The sequence below is a fragment of the Anomaloglossus baeobatrachus genome, chromosome 5 (genome assembly GCF_048569485.1).
Source record: "Anomaloglossus baeobatrachus isolate aAnoBae1 chromosome 5, aAnoBae1.hap1, whole genome shotgun sequence".
NCBI lineage: Eukaryota > Metazoa > Chordata > Amphibia > Anura > Aromobatidae > Anomaloglossus > Anomaloglossus baeobatrachus.
Genome location: NC_134357.1, coordinates 857,547 through 877,685, shown reverse-complemented (window position 1 = coordinate 877,685; position 20,139 = coordinate 857,547). Strand labels below are relative to the sequence as shown.

At 50.6% G+C, this 20,139-nt stretch overlaps 1 long non-coding RNA gene across 1 annotated transcript; it reads right to left on the bottom strand.

The window, feature by feature from the left end:
* Nucleotides 1–9,931: 9,931 nt before the first annotated feature.
* Nucleotides 9,932–17,067, bottom strand: LOC142313187 (uncharacterized). The gene is made up of 3 exons (XR_012754401.1): nt 16,860–17,067; nt 14,303–14,399; nt 9,932–10,079 (listed from the first exon to the last, which is right to left on the bottom strand). It is a non-coding gene; the product is annotated as an uncharacterized LOC142313187 (long non-coding RNA).
* Between the last annotated feature and the right edge of the window lie 3,072 nt (nt 17,068–20,139).

Sequence of the window (20,139 nt, the reverse complement as noted above, 5' to 3'; positions counted from 1 at the left end):
GATCTGGATATTGGTAATGCAGCTGATGTGATTTGGACTTTGCAAAGGCATTTGATCCTGTACCACATAATTGCCTTATACTAAAGCTCCAGAAGCAAGGACCAGGGGAAACTATATGCAACTGGGTAAGGAATTGGCTAAAAGATAGGAAACAAAGGGTAGTCATAAATGGTACATTCTCTAAATGGGCTATAGTCAGCAGTGGGGTGCCGCAGGGATCTGTGCTAGGACCAATTCTTTTTAATCTCTTTATTAATGACCTTGTGGATGGGATTGATAGTACAGTGTCAGTCTTTGCTGATGACACCAAACTATGTAGGATATTAAAAACTGACCTTGATAGTATAATATTACAAAAAGATCTGGATAAGATGTCAGAATGGGCAGATACTTGGCAAATGAGATTTAATGTTGATAAATGTAAAGTAATGCACCTAGGACGGAGTAATCCTATAGCTGCGTATACATTAAATGGACACTCGGGACTACAGAACAGGAGAAGGACTTGGGTATTCTCATTACAAATAAGCTGAGCAGCAGCACTCAATGTCAGGCAGCAGCTGCAAAAGCAAACAAGATTCTAGGGTGTATAAAAAGAGAGATTAGATCCCGCGATCCCAACGTATTGTTACCCCTCTATAAATCACTTGTAAGGCCACATCTGGAATATGGGATCCAGTTTTGGGCTCCACATTTTAAAAAGGACATTCAGAAGTTAGAGTCAGTTCAAAGGCAGGCAACTAGACTACTACAAGGAATGGGAGGCCGCCCGTATGATGAGGAATGGAGGCCGCCCGTATGATGAGGAATGGAGGCCGCCCGTATGATGAGGAATGGAGGCCGCCCGTATGATGAGGAATGGAGGCCGCCCGTATGATGAGGAATGGAGGCCGCCCATATGACGACAGGTTGAAAAAGTTAGATATGTTTAGCTTAGAAAAAAGACGTCTCAGAGGAGATCTCATTTATATGTATAAATACATGTGTGGTCAATATAAAGGACTGGCACATTATTATTATTTATTATTATTGCGCCATTTATTCCATGGCGCTTTACAAGTGAAAGGGTATACGTACAACAATTATTAACAGTACATAACAGACTAGTACAGGAGGAGAGAGGACCCTGCCCGCGAGGGCTCACAGTCTACATGAGGAGAGGACACTGCCCGCGAGGGCTCACAGTCTACAGGGAATGGGTGATGGTACGATAGGTGAGGACAGAGCTGGTTGCGCAGTGGTCTACTGGACTGAGGGCTATTGTAGGTTGTAGGCTTGTTGGAAGAGGTGGGTCTTGAGGTTCCTCTTGAAGCTTTCTACGGTAGTGGAGAGTCTGATGTGCTGAGGTAGAGCGTTCCAGAGTATGGGGGATGCGCGGGAGAAATCTTGTACGCGATTGTGGGAAGAGGAGATAAGGGAGGAGCAGAGAAGGAGATCTTGTGAGGATCTGAGGTTGCGTGCAGGTAGGTACCGGGAGACTAGGTCACAGATGTAGGGAGGAGACAGGTTGTGCATGGCTTTGTATGTCATGGTTAATGTTTTGAACTGGAGTCTTTGGGTGATGGGAAGCCAGTGAAGGGATTGGCAGAGTGGCGAGGCTGGGGAGTAGCGAGGGGAGAGGTGGATTAAGCGGGCTGCAGAGTTTAGGATAGATTGGAGGGGTGCAAGAGTGTTGGAAGGGAGGCCAGAGAGCAGGAGGTTGCAGTAGTCGAGGCGGGAGATGATGAGGGCATGCACTAATGTTTTTGCTGATTCTTGGTTAAGGAAAGCACGGATCCGGGAGATGTTTTTGAGTTGTAATCTGCATGAGGTGAAGAGGTCTTGGATGTGTGGCTTGAAGGATAGAGCAGAGTCGAGGGTTACTCCAAGGCAATGAGCTTGTGAGACTGGGGAGAGTGAGCAACCATCGAGTTTGATGGAAAGGCTTGTTGGAGGAGATGAGTGAGGAGGAGGAAAGACAATGAATTCTGTTTTGTCCATGTTAAGTTTTAGGAATCGCGCAGAGAAGAAGGATGAAATAGCAGAGACATTGTGGAATTGTGGTTAGTAGAGAGGTAATGTCAGGTCCAGAGAGGTAGATCTGTGTGTCATCGGCATAGAGATGATACTGGAAGCCGTGGGACTCTATGAGCTGTCCCAGGCCGAAGGTGTAGATGGAGAACACATGACTTATTTCTTCCGAAGACAATACTAAGGACCAGGGGGCACTCACTGCGAGTGGAAGAAAAGCGATTCCGACAGCTAAATAGGAAAGGGTTCTTTACAGTTAGAGCAGTCAGACTGTGGAATGCCCTACCACAAGAGGTAGTAATGGCAGATACTATAACAGCTTTCAAAAAAGGGCTGGATGATTCCTCAGTACACAAAACATTGTTGGTTATAAATGACTTAGTGACCAAATGTAGAACTGGTGGAGGAAGAGGAACTAGATGGACCTAGGGCTTTTTTCAACCTTAGTAACTATGTAACTATATATTACATAGCGTATTACATAGTGTTATATATACTGTATGTGTAATCTATATTACATAGCGTATTACATAGTGTTATATATACTGTATATGTAATCTATATTACACAGCGTATTACATAGCGTTATATATACTGTATGTGTAATCTATATTACATAGCGTATTACATAGCGTTATATATACTGTATGTGTAATCTATATTACATAGCGTATTACATAGTGTTATATATACTGTATATGTAATCTATATTACATAGCGTATTACATAGTGTTATATATACTGTATGTGTAATCTATATTACACAGCGTATTACATAGCGTTATATATACTGTATGTGTAATCTATATTACATAGCGTATTACATAGTGTTATATATACTGTATATGTAATCTATATTACATAGCGTATTACATAGTGTTTATATATACTGTATATGTAATCTATATTACATAGCGTATTACATAGTGTTATATATACTGTATGTGTAATCTATATTACATAGCGTATTACATAGTGTTATATATACTGTATGTGTAATCTATATTACATAGCGTATTACATAGTGTTATATATACTGTATATGTAATCTATATTACACAGCGTATTACATAGCGTTATATATACTGTATGTGTAATCTATATTACATAGCGTATTACATAGCGTTATATATACTGTATGTGTAATCTATATTACATAGCGTATTACATAGTGTTATATATACTGTATATGTAATCTATATTACATAGCGTATTACATAGCGTTATATATACTGTATGTGTAATCTATATTACACAGCGTATTACATAGCGTTATATATACTGTATGTGTAATCTATATTACATAGCGTATTACATAGTGTTATATATACTGTATGTGTAATCTATATTACATAGCGTATTACATAGCGTTATATATACTGTATGTGTAATCTATATTACATAGCGTATTACATAGTGTTATATATACTGTATGTGTAATCTATATTACATAGCGTATTACATAGTGTTATATATACTGTATATGTAATCTATATTACATAGCGTATTACATAGTGTTATATATACTGTATGTGTAATCTATATTACATAGCGTATTACATAGTGTTATATATACTGTATGTGTAATCTATATTACATAGCGTATTACATAGTGTTATATATACTGTATATGTAATCTATATTACACAGCGTATTACATAGCGTTATATATACTGTATGTGTAATCTATATTACATAGCGTATTACATAGCGTTATATATACTGTATGTGTAATCTATATTACATAGCGTATTACATAGTGTTATATATACTGTATATGTAATCTATATTACATAGCGTATTACATAGTGTTATATATACTGTATGTGTAATCTATATTACACAGCGTATTACATAGCGTTATATATACTGTATGTGTAATCTATATTACATAGCGTATTACATAGTGTTATATATACTGTATGTGTAATCTATATTACATAGCGTATTACATAGTGTTATATATACTGTATATGTAATCTATATTACATAGCGTATTACATAGTGTTATATATACTGTATATGTAATCTATATTACATAGCGTATTACATAGCGTTATATATACTGTATATGTAATCTATATTACACAGCGTATTACATAGCGTTATATATACTGTATGTGTAATCTATATTACATAGCGTATTACATAGCGTTATATATACTGTATGTGTAATCTATATTACATAGTGTATTACATAGTGTTATATATACTGTATATGTAATCTATATTACATAGTGTATTACAGTGTTATATATACTGTATATGTAATCTATATTACACAGCGTATTACATAGCGTTATATATACTGTATATGTAATCTATATTACACAGCGTATTACATAGTGTTATATATACTGTATGTGTAATCTATATTACACAGCGTATTACATAGCGTTATATATACTGTATATGTAATCTATATTACATAGCGTATTACATAGTGTTATATATACTGTATGTGTAATCTATATTACATAGCGTATTACATAGCGTTATATATACTGTATATGTAATCTATATTACATAGCGTATTACATAGTGTTATATATACTGTATGTGTAATCTATATTACATAGCGTATTACATAGTGTTATATATACTGTATGTGTAATCTATATTACATAGCGTATTACATAGTGTTATATATACTGTATATGTAATATTACATAGCGTATTACATAGTGTTATATATACTGTATATGTAATATTACATAGCGTATTACATAGTGTTATATATACTGTATATGCAATATTACATAGCGTATTACATAGTGTTATATATACTGTATATGTAATCTATATTACACAGCGTATTACATAGCGTTATATATACTGTATATGTAATCTATATTACACAGCGTATTACATAGTGTTATATATACTGTATGTGTAATCTATATTACACAGCGTATTACATAGCGTTATATATACTGTATATGTAATCTATATTACATAGCGTATTACATAGTGTTATATATACTGTATGTGTAATCTATATTACATAGCGTATTACATAGCGTTATATATACTGTATATGTAATCTATATTACATAGCGTATTACATAGTGTTATATATACTGTATGTGTAATCTATATTACATAGCGTATTACATAGTGTTATATATACTGTATATGTAATATTACATAGCGTATTACATAGTGTTATATATACTGTATATGCAATATTACATAGCGTATTACATAGTGTTATATATACTGTATATGTAATCTATATTACATAGCGTATTACATAGCGTTATATATACTGTATATGTAATCTATATTACACAGCGTATTACATAGCGTTATATATACTGTATATGTAATCTATATTACACAGCGTATTACATAGCGTTATATATACTGTATATGTAATCTATATTACACAGCGTATTACATAGCGTTATATATACTGTATATGTAATCTATATTACATAGCGTATTACATAGTGTTATATATACTGTATATGTAATATTACATAGCGTATTACATAGTGTTATATATACTGTATATGCAATATTACATAGCGTATTACATAGTGTTATATATACTGTATATGCAATCTATATTACATAGCGTATTACATAGTGTTATATATACTGTATATGTAATCTATATTACATAGCGTATTACATAGTGTTATATATACTGTATATGTAATCTATATTACATAGCGTATTACATAGTGTTATATATACTGTATGTGTAATCTATATTACATAGCGTATTACATAGTGTTATATATACTGTATGTGTAATCTATATTACCTAGCGTATTACATAGTGTTATATATACTGTATGTGTAATCTATATTACCTAGCGTATTACATAGTGTTATATATACTGTATGTGTAATCTATATTACCTAGCGTATTACATAGTGTTATATATACTGTATGTGTAATCTATATTACCTAGCGTATTACATAGTGTTATATATACTGTATGTGTAATCTATATTACATAGCGTATTACATAGTGTTATATATACTGTATGTGTAATCTATATTACATAGCGTATTACATAGTGTTATATATACTGTATGTGTAATCTATATTACATAGCGTATTACATAGTGTTATATATACTGTATGTGTAATCTATATTACATAGCGTATTACATAGTGTTATATATACTGTATGTGTAATCTATATTACATAGCGTATTACATAGTGTTATATATACTGTATATGTAATCTATATTACATAGCGTATTACATAGTGTTATATATACTGTATATGTAATCTATATTACATAGCGTATTACATAGTGTTATATATACTGTATATGTAATCTATATTACATAGCGTATTACATAGTGTTATATATACTGTATATGTAATCTATATTACATAGCGTATTACATAGTGTTATATATACTGTATATGTAATCTATATTACATAGCGTATTACATAGTGTTATATATACTGTATATGTAATCTATATTACATAGCGTATTACATAGTGTTATATATACTGTATGTGTAATCTATATTACATAGCGTATTACATAGTGTTATATATACTGTATGTGTAATCTATATTACATAGCGTATTACATAGTGTTATATATACTGTATATGTAATCTATATTACATAGCGTATTACATAGTGTTATATATACTGTATGTGTAATCTATATTACATAGCGTATTACATAGTGTGATATATACTGTATGTGTAATCTATATTACATAGCGTATTACATAGTGTTATATACTGTATGTGTAATCTATATTACATAGCGTATTACATAGTGTTATATATACTGTATGTGTAATCTATATTACATAGCGTATTACATAGTGTTATATATACTGTATGTGTAATCTATATTACATAGCGTATTACATAGTGTTATATATACTGTATATGTAATCTATATTACATAGCGTATTACATAGTGTTATATATACTGTATGTGTAATCTATATTACATAGCGTATTACATAGTGTTATATATACTGTATGTGTAATCTATATTACATAGCGTATTACATAGTGTTATATATACTGTATATGTAATCTATATTACATAGCGTATTACATAGTGTTATATATACTGTATGTGTAATCTATATTACATAGCGTATTACATAGTGTTATATATACTGTATGTGTAATCTATATTACATAGCGTATTACATAGTGTTATATATACTGTATATGTAATCTATATTACACAGCGTATTACATAGTGTTATATATACTGTATGTGTAATCTATATTACATAGCGTATTACATAGTGTTATACCGTATTTTTCGCTTTATAAGACGCACCGGAATATAAGACGCACCCCAAACTTAGACATAAAAAAGGTAAAAAAAAGAAAAATGGGGTCCGTCTTATACTCCGGTGTTCTCTTACCGGAGGGGGGCAGCAGTGGTGGTGAAGCGGGGTCACAGGAGGCACAGGTTGTGCTGGCAGGCGCGGCAGGTCAGTGGCAGCGGGGTCCGTGGTTGCAGGTGCCGTGGTTGCAGGCGCGGTGGCGTCCGCGGTGGCAGGATCCGTGGGGTCCGTGGTGGCGGCAGCAGCCGTGGCGTGTGAGCCGTGCAGCAGGCCGGTGCAGTGAGTGTCCGCGGTCCCGGTTCAGTGGTGGCAGCGGCGGCGGCAACTGCTCAGTGGTGGCAGCGGCAGGGACTGCTCAGTGGTGGCAGCGGCAGGGACTGCTCAGTGGTGGCGTGTGTCCGCGGTCCCGGTTCAGTGGTGGCAGCGGCGGCGGCGGCTCAGTGGTGGGAGCGGCGGCAACTGCTCAGTGGTGGCAGCGGCAGGGACTGCTCAGTGGTGGCGTGTGTCCGCGGTCCCGGTTCAGTGGTGGCAGCGGCGGCTCAGTAGTGGGAGCGGCGGCGGCGGCTCAGTGGTGGAGTGTGTCCGCGGTCCCGATTCAAGTAATGGCGCCCGGAGCGACGCATGCGCAGATGGAGCTCTCATCCAAGGGCTCCATCTGCGCACGCGCTGACTCCCGGAGCAGCGCGTGCGCAGATGGAGCTCTCATCCAAGAGCTCCACCGGCGCCATCATTTGAAAGTGGGACCGCGGACAACTGGTAAGCTGCACAGCCGCCCGCCCCGCATGCACAGAGTGGCAGCCAGCAGGCTGCCCGCCCACCCCGCGTACAAGCCGCCGGGTACCTGTGCTTGCGTGCGGTGGCAGCCGGGTACCCATGGCTGTGTGCGGGCGGCAGATGGGTGACTGTGTGAGGGCGGCAGCCGAGTACCTGCACGGGCACCCGACTGCCGCTCGCACACAGCACCCGGCTGCCGCCCGCACACAGCCATGGGTACCCGTCTGCCACCGCATGCAAGCACAGGTACCTGGCTGCCGACCCCACACAGCACCCGCTGCCGCCCGTACACAGCCACGGGTACCCGGCTGCCGCTGCATGCAAGTACAGGTACCCGGGCGCTTGCATGCAGCCACAGGCACCCGCCCGATCGCCTCAGACAGGACCCCCCCCCCCCCGCTACCGCTTTATAAGACGCACCCCCCATTTTCCTCCCAAAATTTGGGGAGGAAAAGTGCGTCTTATAAAGCGAAAAATACGGTATATACTGTATATGTAATCTATATTACATAGCGTATTACATAGTGTTATATATACTGTATGTGTAATCTATATTACATAGCGTATTACATAGTGTTATATATACTGTATATGTAATCTATATTACATAGCGTATTACATAGTGTTATATATACTGTATGTGTAATCTATATTACATAGCGTATTACATAGTGTTATATATACTGTATGTGTAATCTATATTACATAGCGTATTACATAGCGTTATATATACTGTATGTGTAATCTATATTACATAGCGTATTACATAGTGTTATATATACTGTATATGTAATCTATATTACATAGTGTATTACATAGTGTTATATATACTGTATGTGTAATCTATATTACATAGCGTATTACATAGTGTTATATATACTGCATGTGTAATCTATATTACATAGCGTATTACATAGTGTTATATATACTGTATATGTAATCTATATTACATAGCGTATTACATAGTGTTATATATACTGTATGTGTAATCTATATTACATAGCGTATTACATAGTGTTATATATACTGTATGTGTAATCTATATTACATAGCGTATTACATAGCGTTATATATACTGTATGTGTAATCTATATTACATAGCGTATTACATAGTGTTATATATACTGTATATGTAATCTATATTACATAGCGTATTACATAGTGTTATATATACTGTATGTGTAATCTATATTACATAGCGTATTACATAGCGTTATATATACTGTATGTGTAATCTATATTACATAGCGTATTACATAGTGTTATATATACTGTATATGTAATCTATATTACATAGCGTATTACATAGTGTTATATATACTGTATGTGTAATCTATATTACATAGCGTATTACATAGCGTTATATATACTGTATGTGTAATCTATATTACATAGCGTATTACATAGTGTTATATATACTGTATATGTAATCTATATTACATAGCGTATTACATAGTGTTATATATACTGTATGTGTAATCTATATTACATAGCGTATTATATATTTACAATTTATTACAATTTTTTATGTTCTAAAGTTGTATTTAATAAATATATTTTATGTTCTATCTAAATATCTTGATTATTGTATCATAAAGTGATGAAATGTCTGATGATTTCATTGTACAATACATTTTTCTCTTAAATATAAGCAATATATGTGGGAGTCGGAGTCGGGGGAAGGGAAATTGAGGAGTGGCAGGTTTGGCTTACCGACTCCACAGCGCTGCCTGGGGCACAGTAGTAATTACGAGTGGGAATCCTGCCATGAGTGGGGGCAGGTGGGGAGCAGGGTGCGGGGTGGGTACATGGGAGACCTTCATCTCCTACACCCTTTCCACTTACCTTCCCCAAAATCTTCCTCCCGTTCATGGCGGCCAGTGCAGCTGCTGCATCTCTATGTTCAAAAAACTCCACAAAGCAGTAGGGGTCATTGCTGGAGTTCGGCAGGACGGAAAAGCCGACAGAGGCCGCCACCCTCCGGCTGTCAGTTTGCTGTGGAGGAGACAACGTCATTCTGCTGCCACATGTGTCCCACAATATTTCATAAAAGAAGTGACAAACTGTGACCGAAAATGATCAGATATAACGGGTCCAACAACATGACAGTCCGTGTCCTACTGATGTCCCAGCTACAGCCCAGTAAGGGGGGTCTGCAGTACGGGGGTCTACATTACGCAGCAGAGCTGATCTGTGCAGACTAGAAGAGGCTCCGCAGTACAGTCCAGTATGAGGGTCCACAGTATGGGGGGGGGGGTCTACATTACACAGCAGAGCTGATCTGTGCAGACTAGAAGAGGCTCCGCAGTACAGTCCAGTATGAGGGTCCACAGTATGGGGGGGGGGTCTACATTACACAGCAGAGCTGATCTGTGCAGACTAGAAGAGGCTCCGCAGTACAGTCCAGTATGAGGGTCCGCAGTATGGGGGGGGGGGGTCTACATTACACAGCAGAGCTGATCTGTGCAGACTAGAAGAGGATCCGCAGTACAGTCTAGTATGAGGGTCCGCAGTATGGAGGTCTACATTACACAGCAGAGGTGATCTGTACAGAATAAGACAAGCTCTACAGTACAGTCCAGTATGAGGGTCCACAGTATGGGGGGGGGGGTCTACATTATACAGCAGAGCTGATCTGTACAGAATAAGTCAAGCTCTACAGTACAGTCCAGTATGAGGGTCCGCAGTACGGGGGTCTACATTACACAGCAGAGCTGATCTGTGCAGACTAGAAGAGGCTCCGCAGTACAGTCCAGTAAGGGGGGTCTGCAGTACGGGGGTCTACATTACACAGCAGAGCTGATCTGTGCAGACTAAGACAAGCTCTACAGTACAGTCCAGTATGAGGGTCCGCAGTACGGGGGTCTACATTACACAGCAGAGCTGATCTGTACAGAATAAGACAAGCTCTACAGTACAGTCCAGTATGAGGGTCTGCAGTACGGGGGTCTACATTACACAGCAGAGCTGATCTGTGCAGACTAAGACAAGCTCTACAGTACAGTCCAGTATGAGGGTCCGCAGTACGGGGGTCTACATTACACAGCAGAGCTGATCTGTACAGAATAAGACAAGCTCTACAGTACAGTCCAGTATGAGGGTCTGCAGTACGGGGGTCTACATTACACAGCAGAGCTGATCTGTGCAGACTAAGACAAGCTCTACAGTACAGTCCAGTATGAGGGTCCGCAGTACGGGGGTCTACATTACACAGCAGAGCTGATCTGTGCAGAATAAGACAAGCTCTACAGTACAGTCCAGTATGAGGGTCCGCAGTATGGGGGGGGGGGGGTCCTACATTACACAGCAGAGTTGATCTGTGCAGGGGGACAGAGAGCCCAAAAAGTGTTGCATGTTGTATCCGTTTTTCCTCAGAGACCACACGTTCCCATTATACTGCCAATCAGGGGTGTGGGTGGGGTTACACACAGGAAGCTGCCAGTCAGAGGTGTGGGCAGAGTTATACATGGGAAGCTGCCAGTCAGGGGTGTGGGCGGGGTTACACATGGGAAGTTGCCAGTCAGGGGTGTGGGCGGGGTTACACAGAAAGCTGCCAGTCAGAGGTGTGGGCGGAGTTATACATGGGAAGCTGCCAGTCAGGGGTGTGGGCGGGGTTACACATGGGAAGTTGCCAGTCAGGGGTGTGGGCGGGGTTACACACGGGAAGCTGCCAGTCAGGGGTGTGGGCGAAATTACACACGGGAAGTTGCCAGTCAGGGGTGTGGGCGGGGTTACACACGAGAAGCTGCCAGTCAGGGGTGTGGGCGGGGTTACACACGGGAAGCTGCCAGTCAAGGGTGTGGGCGGGATTACACACGGGAAGCTGCCAGTCAGTGGTTACTCAAATTAGCTTGTCTATTCTGCACCTGAGATCTAGTCAGGCAGTGATAACCTTCTGCTGATAAAACACTCATTGTAGTGAATCTACACCTCAGTAAGAGACACATGGCTGGAGTCAGGGTCTTTGTCCCGACGTCTGCCCTCAGATGACATAGCAGAAACCTGATGACACATTCTCTTGAAAGGGCTGTCTAATTATGTAGGCTGGGTCCATATAATCCCACGTGACCCACCATCTATTTGCCAGCAGGGAAGAGTCACCATTTTGGCAGGCTGTCCATGAATGACATGTCCGGCCACCAATAGAAATACAAGACAAGTCGTCATGGTTACAGAGGAGCGGACCTGTGGAAGTTTGGCGGCTTCATCCGGACTTTAGGTACAGTTTGGTTTGGGACTTGACCTGAACCCCAATGGAAGTCACTGATTGGGCAGTTCGGGTCTCTGCCCACAAATCCATAAACCGATCACGTGGCGGGGTGTATCCATTATTTATTTTATGTGGGGCACACCACATCTGATCACACTGTTACCCCCAGTGCAAAGTATTCATATACACTGCAAGCGGCTTGCATCGGGCTGAGCACCGAGCGTACCCGGGGAAAGGGTGTACGCCCCGAACGTACCAGAGCACCAGGCACCCCCCCAGAGCACCAGGCGCACCCCCTCAGAGCATTGGGCGCAACCCTTCCCCCAGAGCACCGGGCGCAACCCTTCACCCAGAGCACCGGGCGCAACCCTTCACCCAGAGCACCGGGCGCAACCCTTCACCCAGAGCATTGGGCGCAACCCCCTCAGAGCATTGGGCGCACCCCCCTCAGAGCATTGGGCGCACCCCCCTCAGAGCATTGGGCGCACCCCCCTCAGAGCATTGGGCGCACCCCCCTCAGAGCATTGGGCGCAACCCTTCCCCCAGAGCATCGGGCGCAACCCTTCCCCCAGAGCATCGGGCGCAACCCTTCCCCCAGAGCATCGGGCGCAACCCTTCCCCCAGAGCATTGGGCGCACCCCCCTCAGAGCAACGGGCGCACCCCCCTCAGAGCAACGGGCGCACTAGCGAGTGTACCCCAGCACAGCGATGCTCCAGCCAGTGGTCAGCATACGTAAAGCGCTCAAACCCTTATGTCTACATTTGGTTACGAAATCCGAACTTCGGTCTCACTCATCTCTAATCATCTTCTTAGGTGTCGTTATGTGGAAGATGCTGCTGATACCAAAAGGCCCCCGCCCAGCGACCCGGGGGATGATTGCACTCCCACCCGCCCAGCGACCCGGGGGATGATTGCACTCCCACCCGCCCAGCGACCCGGGGGATGAACGCACTCCCACCCGCCCAGCGACCCGGGGGATGAACGCACTCCCACCCGCCCAGCGACCCGGGGGATGAACGCACTCCCACCCGCCCAGCGACCCGGGGGATGAACGCACTCCCACCCGCCCACCCAGCGACCCGGGGGATGATTGCACTCCCACCCGCCCAGCGACCCGGGGGATGAACGCACTCCCGCCCACCCAGTAACCCGGGGGATGAACGCACTGCCGCCCACCCAGCGACCCGGGGGATGAACGCACTCCCACCCGCCCAGCGACCCGGGGGATGAACGCACTCCCACCCGCCCAGCGACCCGGGGGATGAACGCACTAAAGCGACCCGGGGGATGATTGCACTCCCACCCGCCCAGCGACCCGGGGGATGAACGCACTCCCGCCCACCCAGCAACCCGGGGGATGAACGCACTGCCGCCCACCCAGCGACCCGGGGGATGAACGCACTCCCGCCCACCCAGCGACCCGGGGGATGAACGCACTCCCGCCCACCCAGCGACCCGGGGGATGAACGCACTCCCGCCCACCCAGCGACCCGGGGGATGAACGCACTCCCGCCCACCCAGCGACCCGGGGGATGAACGCACTCCCGCCCACCCAGCGACCCGGGGGATGAACGCACTCCCACCCACCCAGGGGATGAACGCACTCCCGCCCACCCAGCGACCCGGGGGATGAACGCACTCCCGCCCACCCAGCGACCCGGGGGATAAACGCACTCCCGCCCACCCAGCGACCCGGGGGATGAACGCACTCCCGCCCACCCAGCGACCCGGGGGATAAACGCACTCCCGCCCACCCAGCGACCCGGGGGATAAACGCACTCCCGCCCACCCAGTGACCCGGGGGATGAACGCACTGCCGCCCACCCAGCGACCCGGGGGATGAACGCACTGCCGCCCACCCAGCGACCCGGGGGATGAACGCACTCCCGCCCACCCAGCGACCCGGGGGATGAACGCACTGCCGCCCACCCAGCGACCTGGGGGATGAACGCACTCCCGCCCACCCAGCGACCTGGGGGGCTCCCGCTCTGTGAGCCTCACACATACCTCAGTGATCATTTTACAGCTCTTACATGGTCCGATCTGACTGAATAACTGAAGAATCAGAACTTCAGTGACGTCTCTGGAGAGATTCCCCACATACCTGCAGGACCAAGAACAAAGCCACTCAGTACAGAGAAGGTGTCACCGGGCCGAACAGGAGCGCCCGGGGCAGGCGGAGGGACGCTCGGGGCAGGCGGAGGGACGCTCGGGGCAAATAGGGAAGGCAGGAGGGACGCTCGGGGCAAATAGGGAAGGCAGGAGGGACGCTCGGGGCAAATAGGGAAGGCGGAGGGACGCTCGGGGCAAATAGGGAAGGCGGAGGGACGCTCGGGGCAGGCGGAGGGACGCTCGGGGCAGGCGGAGGGACGCTCGGGGCAGGCGGAGGGACGCTCGGGGCAGGCGGAGGGACGCTCGGGGCAGGCGGAGGGACGCTCGGGGCAGGCGGAGGGACGCTCGGGGCAAATAGGGAAGGCAGGAGGGACGCTCGGGGCAAATAGGGAAGGCGGAGGGACGCTCGGGGCAAATAGGGAAGGCGGAGGGACGCTCGGGGCAAATAGGGAAGGCGGAGGGACGCTCGGGGCAAATAGGGAAGGCAGGAGGGACGCTCGGGGCAAATAGGGAAGGCGGAGGGACGCTCGGGGCAAATAGGGAAGGCGGAGGGACGCTCGGGGCAAATAGGGAAGGCGGAGGGACGCTCGGGGCAAATAGGGAAGGCGGAGGGACGCTCGGGGCAAATAGGGAAGGCGGTGGGACGCTCGGGGCAAATAGGGAAGGCGGAGGGACGCTCGGGGCAAATAGGGAAGGCGGAGGGACGCTCGGGGCAGGCGGAGCGACACTCGGGGCAAATAGGGAAGGCGGAGGGGCAGGAGGAGCAGGCGGAGGGGCGCTCGAGGCAGAAGGGGAAGGCAGAGGGGTGCTCGGGCAGAAGGGGAAGGCGGAGGGGCGCTCGGGCAGAAGGGGAAGGCGGAGGGGCAGGAGGAGCAGGCGGAGGGGCGCTCGAGGCAGAAGGGGAAGGCAGAGGGGCAGGAGGAGCAGGCGGAGGGAGGGGCGCTCGGGGCAGAAGGGGAAGGCGGAGGGGCAGGAGGAGCAGGCAGAGGGGTGCTCGATGAAGAAAAGGAAGGCGGAGGGGCAGGAGGAGCAGGCGGAGGGAGGGGCGCTCGGGGCAGAAGGGGAAGGCGTAGGGGCAGGAGGAGCAGGCGGAGGGAGGGGCGCTCGGGGCAGAAGGGGAAGGCGGAGGGGCAGGAGGAGCAGGCGGAGGGAGGGGCGCTCGGGGCAAATGGGGAAGGCGGGCGGAGGGGAGACGGGAGGGGCGGGCGGAGGGGCCCCCGAGACGGGAGGGGCGGGCGGAGGGGCCCCCGGGACGGGAGGGGCGGGCAGAGGGGCCCCCGGGACGGGAGGGGCGGGCAGAGGGGGCCCCCGGGACGGGAGGGGCGGGCAGAGGGGGCCCCCGGGACGGGAGGGGCGGGCAGAGGGGGCCCCCGGGACGGGAGGGGCGGGCAGAGGGGGCCCCCGGGACGGGAGGGGCGGGCAGAGGGGCCCCCGGGACGGGAGGGGCGGGCAGAGGGGGCCCCCGGGACGGGAGGGGCGGGCAGAGGGGGCCCCCGGGACGGGAGGGGCGGGCAGAGGGGCCGACGGGAGGGGCGGGCAGAGGGGCCCCCGGGACGGGAGGGGCGGGCAGAGGGGCCCCCGGGACGGGAGGGGCGGGCAGAGGGGCCCCCGGGACGGGCAGAGGGGCCCCCGGGACGGGAGGGGCGGGCAGAGGGGCCCCCGGGACGGGAGGGGCGGGCAGAGGGGCCCCCGGGACGGGAGGGGCGGGCAGAGGGGCCCCCGGGACGGGAGGGGCGGGCAGAGGGGCCCCCGGGACGGGAGGGGCGGGCAGAGGGGCCCCCGGGACGGGAGGGGCGGGCAGAGGGGCCCCCGGGACGGGAGGGGCGGGAGGAGGGGCGGGCAGAGGGGTCCCCGGGGCGGGAGGGACGGGAGGAGGGGGGACGGGGAGACGGGAGGGACGGGAGGAGGGGAGACGGGAGGGACGGGAGGAGGGGAGACGGGAGGGGCGGGCAGAGGGGCCCCCGGGACGGGAGGGGCGGGCAGAGGGGCCCCCGGGACGGGAGGGGCGGGCAGAGGGGCCCCCGGGACGGGAGGGGCGGGCAGAGGGGCCCCCGGGACGGGAGGGGCGGGCAGAGGGGCCCCCGGGACGGGAGGGGCGGGCAGAGGGGCCCCCGGGACGGGAGGGGCGGGCAGAGGGGCCCCCGGGACGGGAGGGGCGGGCAGAGGGGCCCCCGGGACGGGAGGGGCGGGCAGAGGGGCCCCCGGGACGGGAGGGGCGGGCAGAGGGGCCCCCGGGACGGGAGGGGCGGGCAGAGGGGCCCCCGGGACGGGAGGGGCGGGCAGAGGGGCCCCCGGGACGGGAGGGGCGGGCAGAGGGGCCCCCGGGACGGGAGGGGCGGGCAGAGGGGCCCCCGGGGCGGGAGGGGCGGGCAGAGGGGCCCCCGGGGCGGGAGGGGCGGGCGGAGGCCGCTGACAGTTCTCCTGACAGGCCGCACAGCTGTCTCGCACTCACAGGGTCCGCGGGTGTCCGTCGTCATCCATGGCTCCTCCGGGGCAGCTCCCGGGTCGTTCTGTGGAGAGGTTGTGTAGATAGAAGTCCCGGGACAGGTGGCGGCGTCACCGGAGGAGCCAGAAATCCTCGTAAACCTCCGTCCGGTTCCCGCAAAATGGCGACCGCCAGCAGCGACTAGCCAGAGAGGCCGCTCACTGCGCAGGCGCCACCTCCAGTGAGTGCGCGTCCACGTGACGTCCTCGCAGTCTGGTGCGCGTCCACGTGACGTCCTCCTGCGTTTATGCGTTGCTAGATGCTGGAATTTGTTCAGACAGTAGCTGTGGGAGGCTTCACGGAAGCCGGAGATAAGAGGCCTGGGAGGCAGGGGATGGGAGGCCGGAGATAAGAGACCTGGGAGGCCGGAGATAAGAGGCCTGGGAGGCAAGGGGATGGAAGGCCGGAGATAAGAGGCCCGGGACGCGGGGGATGGGAGGCCGGAGATAAGAGATCTGGGAGGCAGGGGATGGGAGGCCAGAGATAAGAGACAGGAGATAAGAGGCCTGGGAGGCAGGGGATGGAAGGCCGGAGATAAGAGGCCTGGGACGCGGGGGATGGGAGGCTGGAGATAAGAGACCTGGGAGGCAGGGGATGGGAGGCCGGAGATAAGAGGCCTGGGAGGCCGGAGATAAGAGGCTTGGGAGGCAGGGATTGGGAGGCCGGAGATGGGAGGCCGGAGATAAGAGACCTGGGAGGCAGGGGATAAGAGGCGGGAGATAAGAGGCCCAGGAGGCAGGGGATAAGAGGCCTGGGAGGCCGGAGATAAGAGGCCTGGGAGGCAGGGGATAAGAGGCGGGAGATAAGAGGCCCAGGAGGCAGGGGATAAGAGGCCTGGGAGGCCGGAGATAAAAGGACTGGGAGGCCGGAGATAAGAGGCCTGGCAGGCAGGGGATGGAAGGCCGGAGATAAGAGGCCCGGGACGCAGGGGATGGGAGGCTGGAGATAAGAGACCTGGGAGGCAGGGGATGGGAGGCCAGAGATAAGAGACGGGAGATAAGAGGCCTGGGAGGCAGAGGATGGGAGGCCAGAGATAAGAGGCCTGGGAGGCCGGAGATAAGAGACCTGGGAGGCAGGGGATAGGAGATAGGAGGCAGGGGATAAGAGGCCTGGGAGGCTGGAGATAAGAGGCCTGGGAGGCAGGGGATGGAAGGCCGGAAATAAGAGGCCCGGGACGCGGGGGATGGGAGGCCGGAGATAAGAGACCTGGGAGGCAGGGGATGGGAGGCCAGAGATAAGAGACGGGAGATAAGAGGCCTGGGAGGCAGAGGATGGGAGGCCGGAGATAAGAGGCCTGGGAGGCCGGAGATAAGAGGCCTGGGAGGCCGGAGATAAGAGGCCTGGGAGGCAGGGATTGGGAGGCCGGAGATAAGAGGCCTGGGAGGCCGGAGATAAGAGGCTTGGGAGGCAGGGATTGGGAGGCCGGAGATGGGAGGCCGGAGATAAGAGACCTGGGAGGCAGGGGATAAGAGGCGGGAGATAAGAGGCCCAGGAGGCAGGGGATAAGAGGCCTGGGAGGCCGGAGATAAGAGGCCTGGGAGGCAGGGGATAAGAGGCGGGAGATAAGAGGCCCAGGAGGCAGGGGATAAGAGGCCTGGGAGGCCGGAGATAAAAGGACTGGGAGGCCGGAGATAAAAGGACTGGGAGGCCGGAGATAAGAGGCCTGGGAGGCAGGGGATGGAAGGCCGGAGATAAGAGGCCCGGGACGCGGGGGATGGGAGGCTGGAGATAAGAGACCTGGGAGGCAGGGGATGGGAGGCCAGAGATAAGAGACGGGAGATAAGAGGCCTGGGAGGCAGAGGATGGGAGGCCGGAGATAAGAGGCCTGGGAGGCCGGAGATAAGAGACCTGGGAGGCAGGGGATAGGAGATAGGAGGCAGGGGATAAGAGGCCTGGGAGGCTGGAGATAAGAGGCCTGGGAGGCAGGGGATGGAAGGCCGGAGATAAGAGGCCCGGGACGCGGGGGATGGGAGGCCGGAGATAAGAGACCTGGGAGGCAGGGGATGGGAGGCCAGAGATAAGAGACGGGAGATAAGAGGCCTGGGAGGCAGAGGATGGGAGGCCGGAGATAAGAGGCCTGGGAGGCCGGAGATAAGAGGCCTGGGAGGCAGGGATTGGGAGGCCGGAGATAAGAGGCCTGGGAGGCAGGAGATAAGAGGCATGGGAGGCCAGAGATAAGAGACCTGGGAGGCAGGGGATAAGAGGCGGGAGATAAGAGGCCCAGGAGGCAGGGGATAAGAGGCCTGGGAGGCAGGGGATGGGAGGCCGGAGATAAGAGGCCTGGGAGGCCAGAGATAAGAGGCCTGGGAGGCAGGGATTGGGAGGCCGGAGATAGGAGACCTGGGAGGCAGGGGATAAGAGGCAGGAGATAAGGGGCCCAGGAGGCAGGGGATAAGAGGCCTGGGAGGCAGGGGATGGGAGGCCGGAGATAAGAGGCCTGGGAGGTAGGGGATGGGAGGCCGGAGATAAGAGGCCTGGGAAGCAGGGGATAAGAGGCCCAGGAGGCGGGAGATAAGAGCCCTGGGAGGCAGGGGATGGGAGGCCGGAAATAAGAGGCCTGGGAGGCAGGGGATAAGAGGCCCAGGAGGCGGGAGATAAGAGGCCTGGGAGGCCGGAGATAAGAGGCCCGGGAGGCAGGGGATAAGAGGCCCAGGAGGCAGGGGATAAGAGGCAGGGGATAAGAGGCCCGGGACGCAGGGGATAAGAGGCCCGGGACGCAGGGGATAAGAGGCCCGGGACGCAGGGGATAAGAGGCGGGAGGCCGGGAATAGCGGGTCAGGATCTGGGGCTGAGTTCTGCCACAGATTTCCTTCTCACAAATGACAATGAGTCGTTCACCACAGCATTGCTGCATATAGGAGGTCACGGCCCGGTCTGGGGACGTGTCCTCTATACGGCCCGGTCTGGGGACGTGTCCTCTATACGACTCTGTCTGGGGACGTGTCCTCTATACGGCCCGGTCTGGGGACGTGTCCTCTATACGGCCCGGTTTGGGGACGTGTCCTCTATACGGCCCGGTCTGGGGACGTGTCCTCTATACGGCCCGGTCTGGGGACGTGTCCTCTATACGGCCCGGTCTGGGGACGTGTCCTCTATACGGCCCGGTCTGGGGACGTGTCCTCTATACGGCCCGGTCTGGGGACGTGTAGTCTATAGGGCCCGGTCTGGGGACGTGTCCTCTATAGGGCCCGGTCTGGGGACGTGTCCTCTATAGGGCCCGGTCTGGGGACGTGTCCTCTATAGGGCT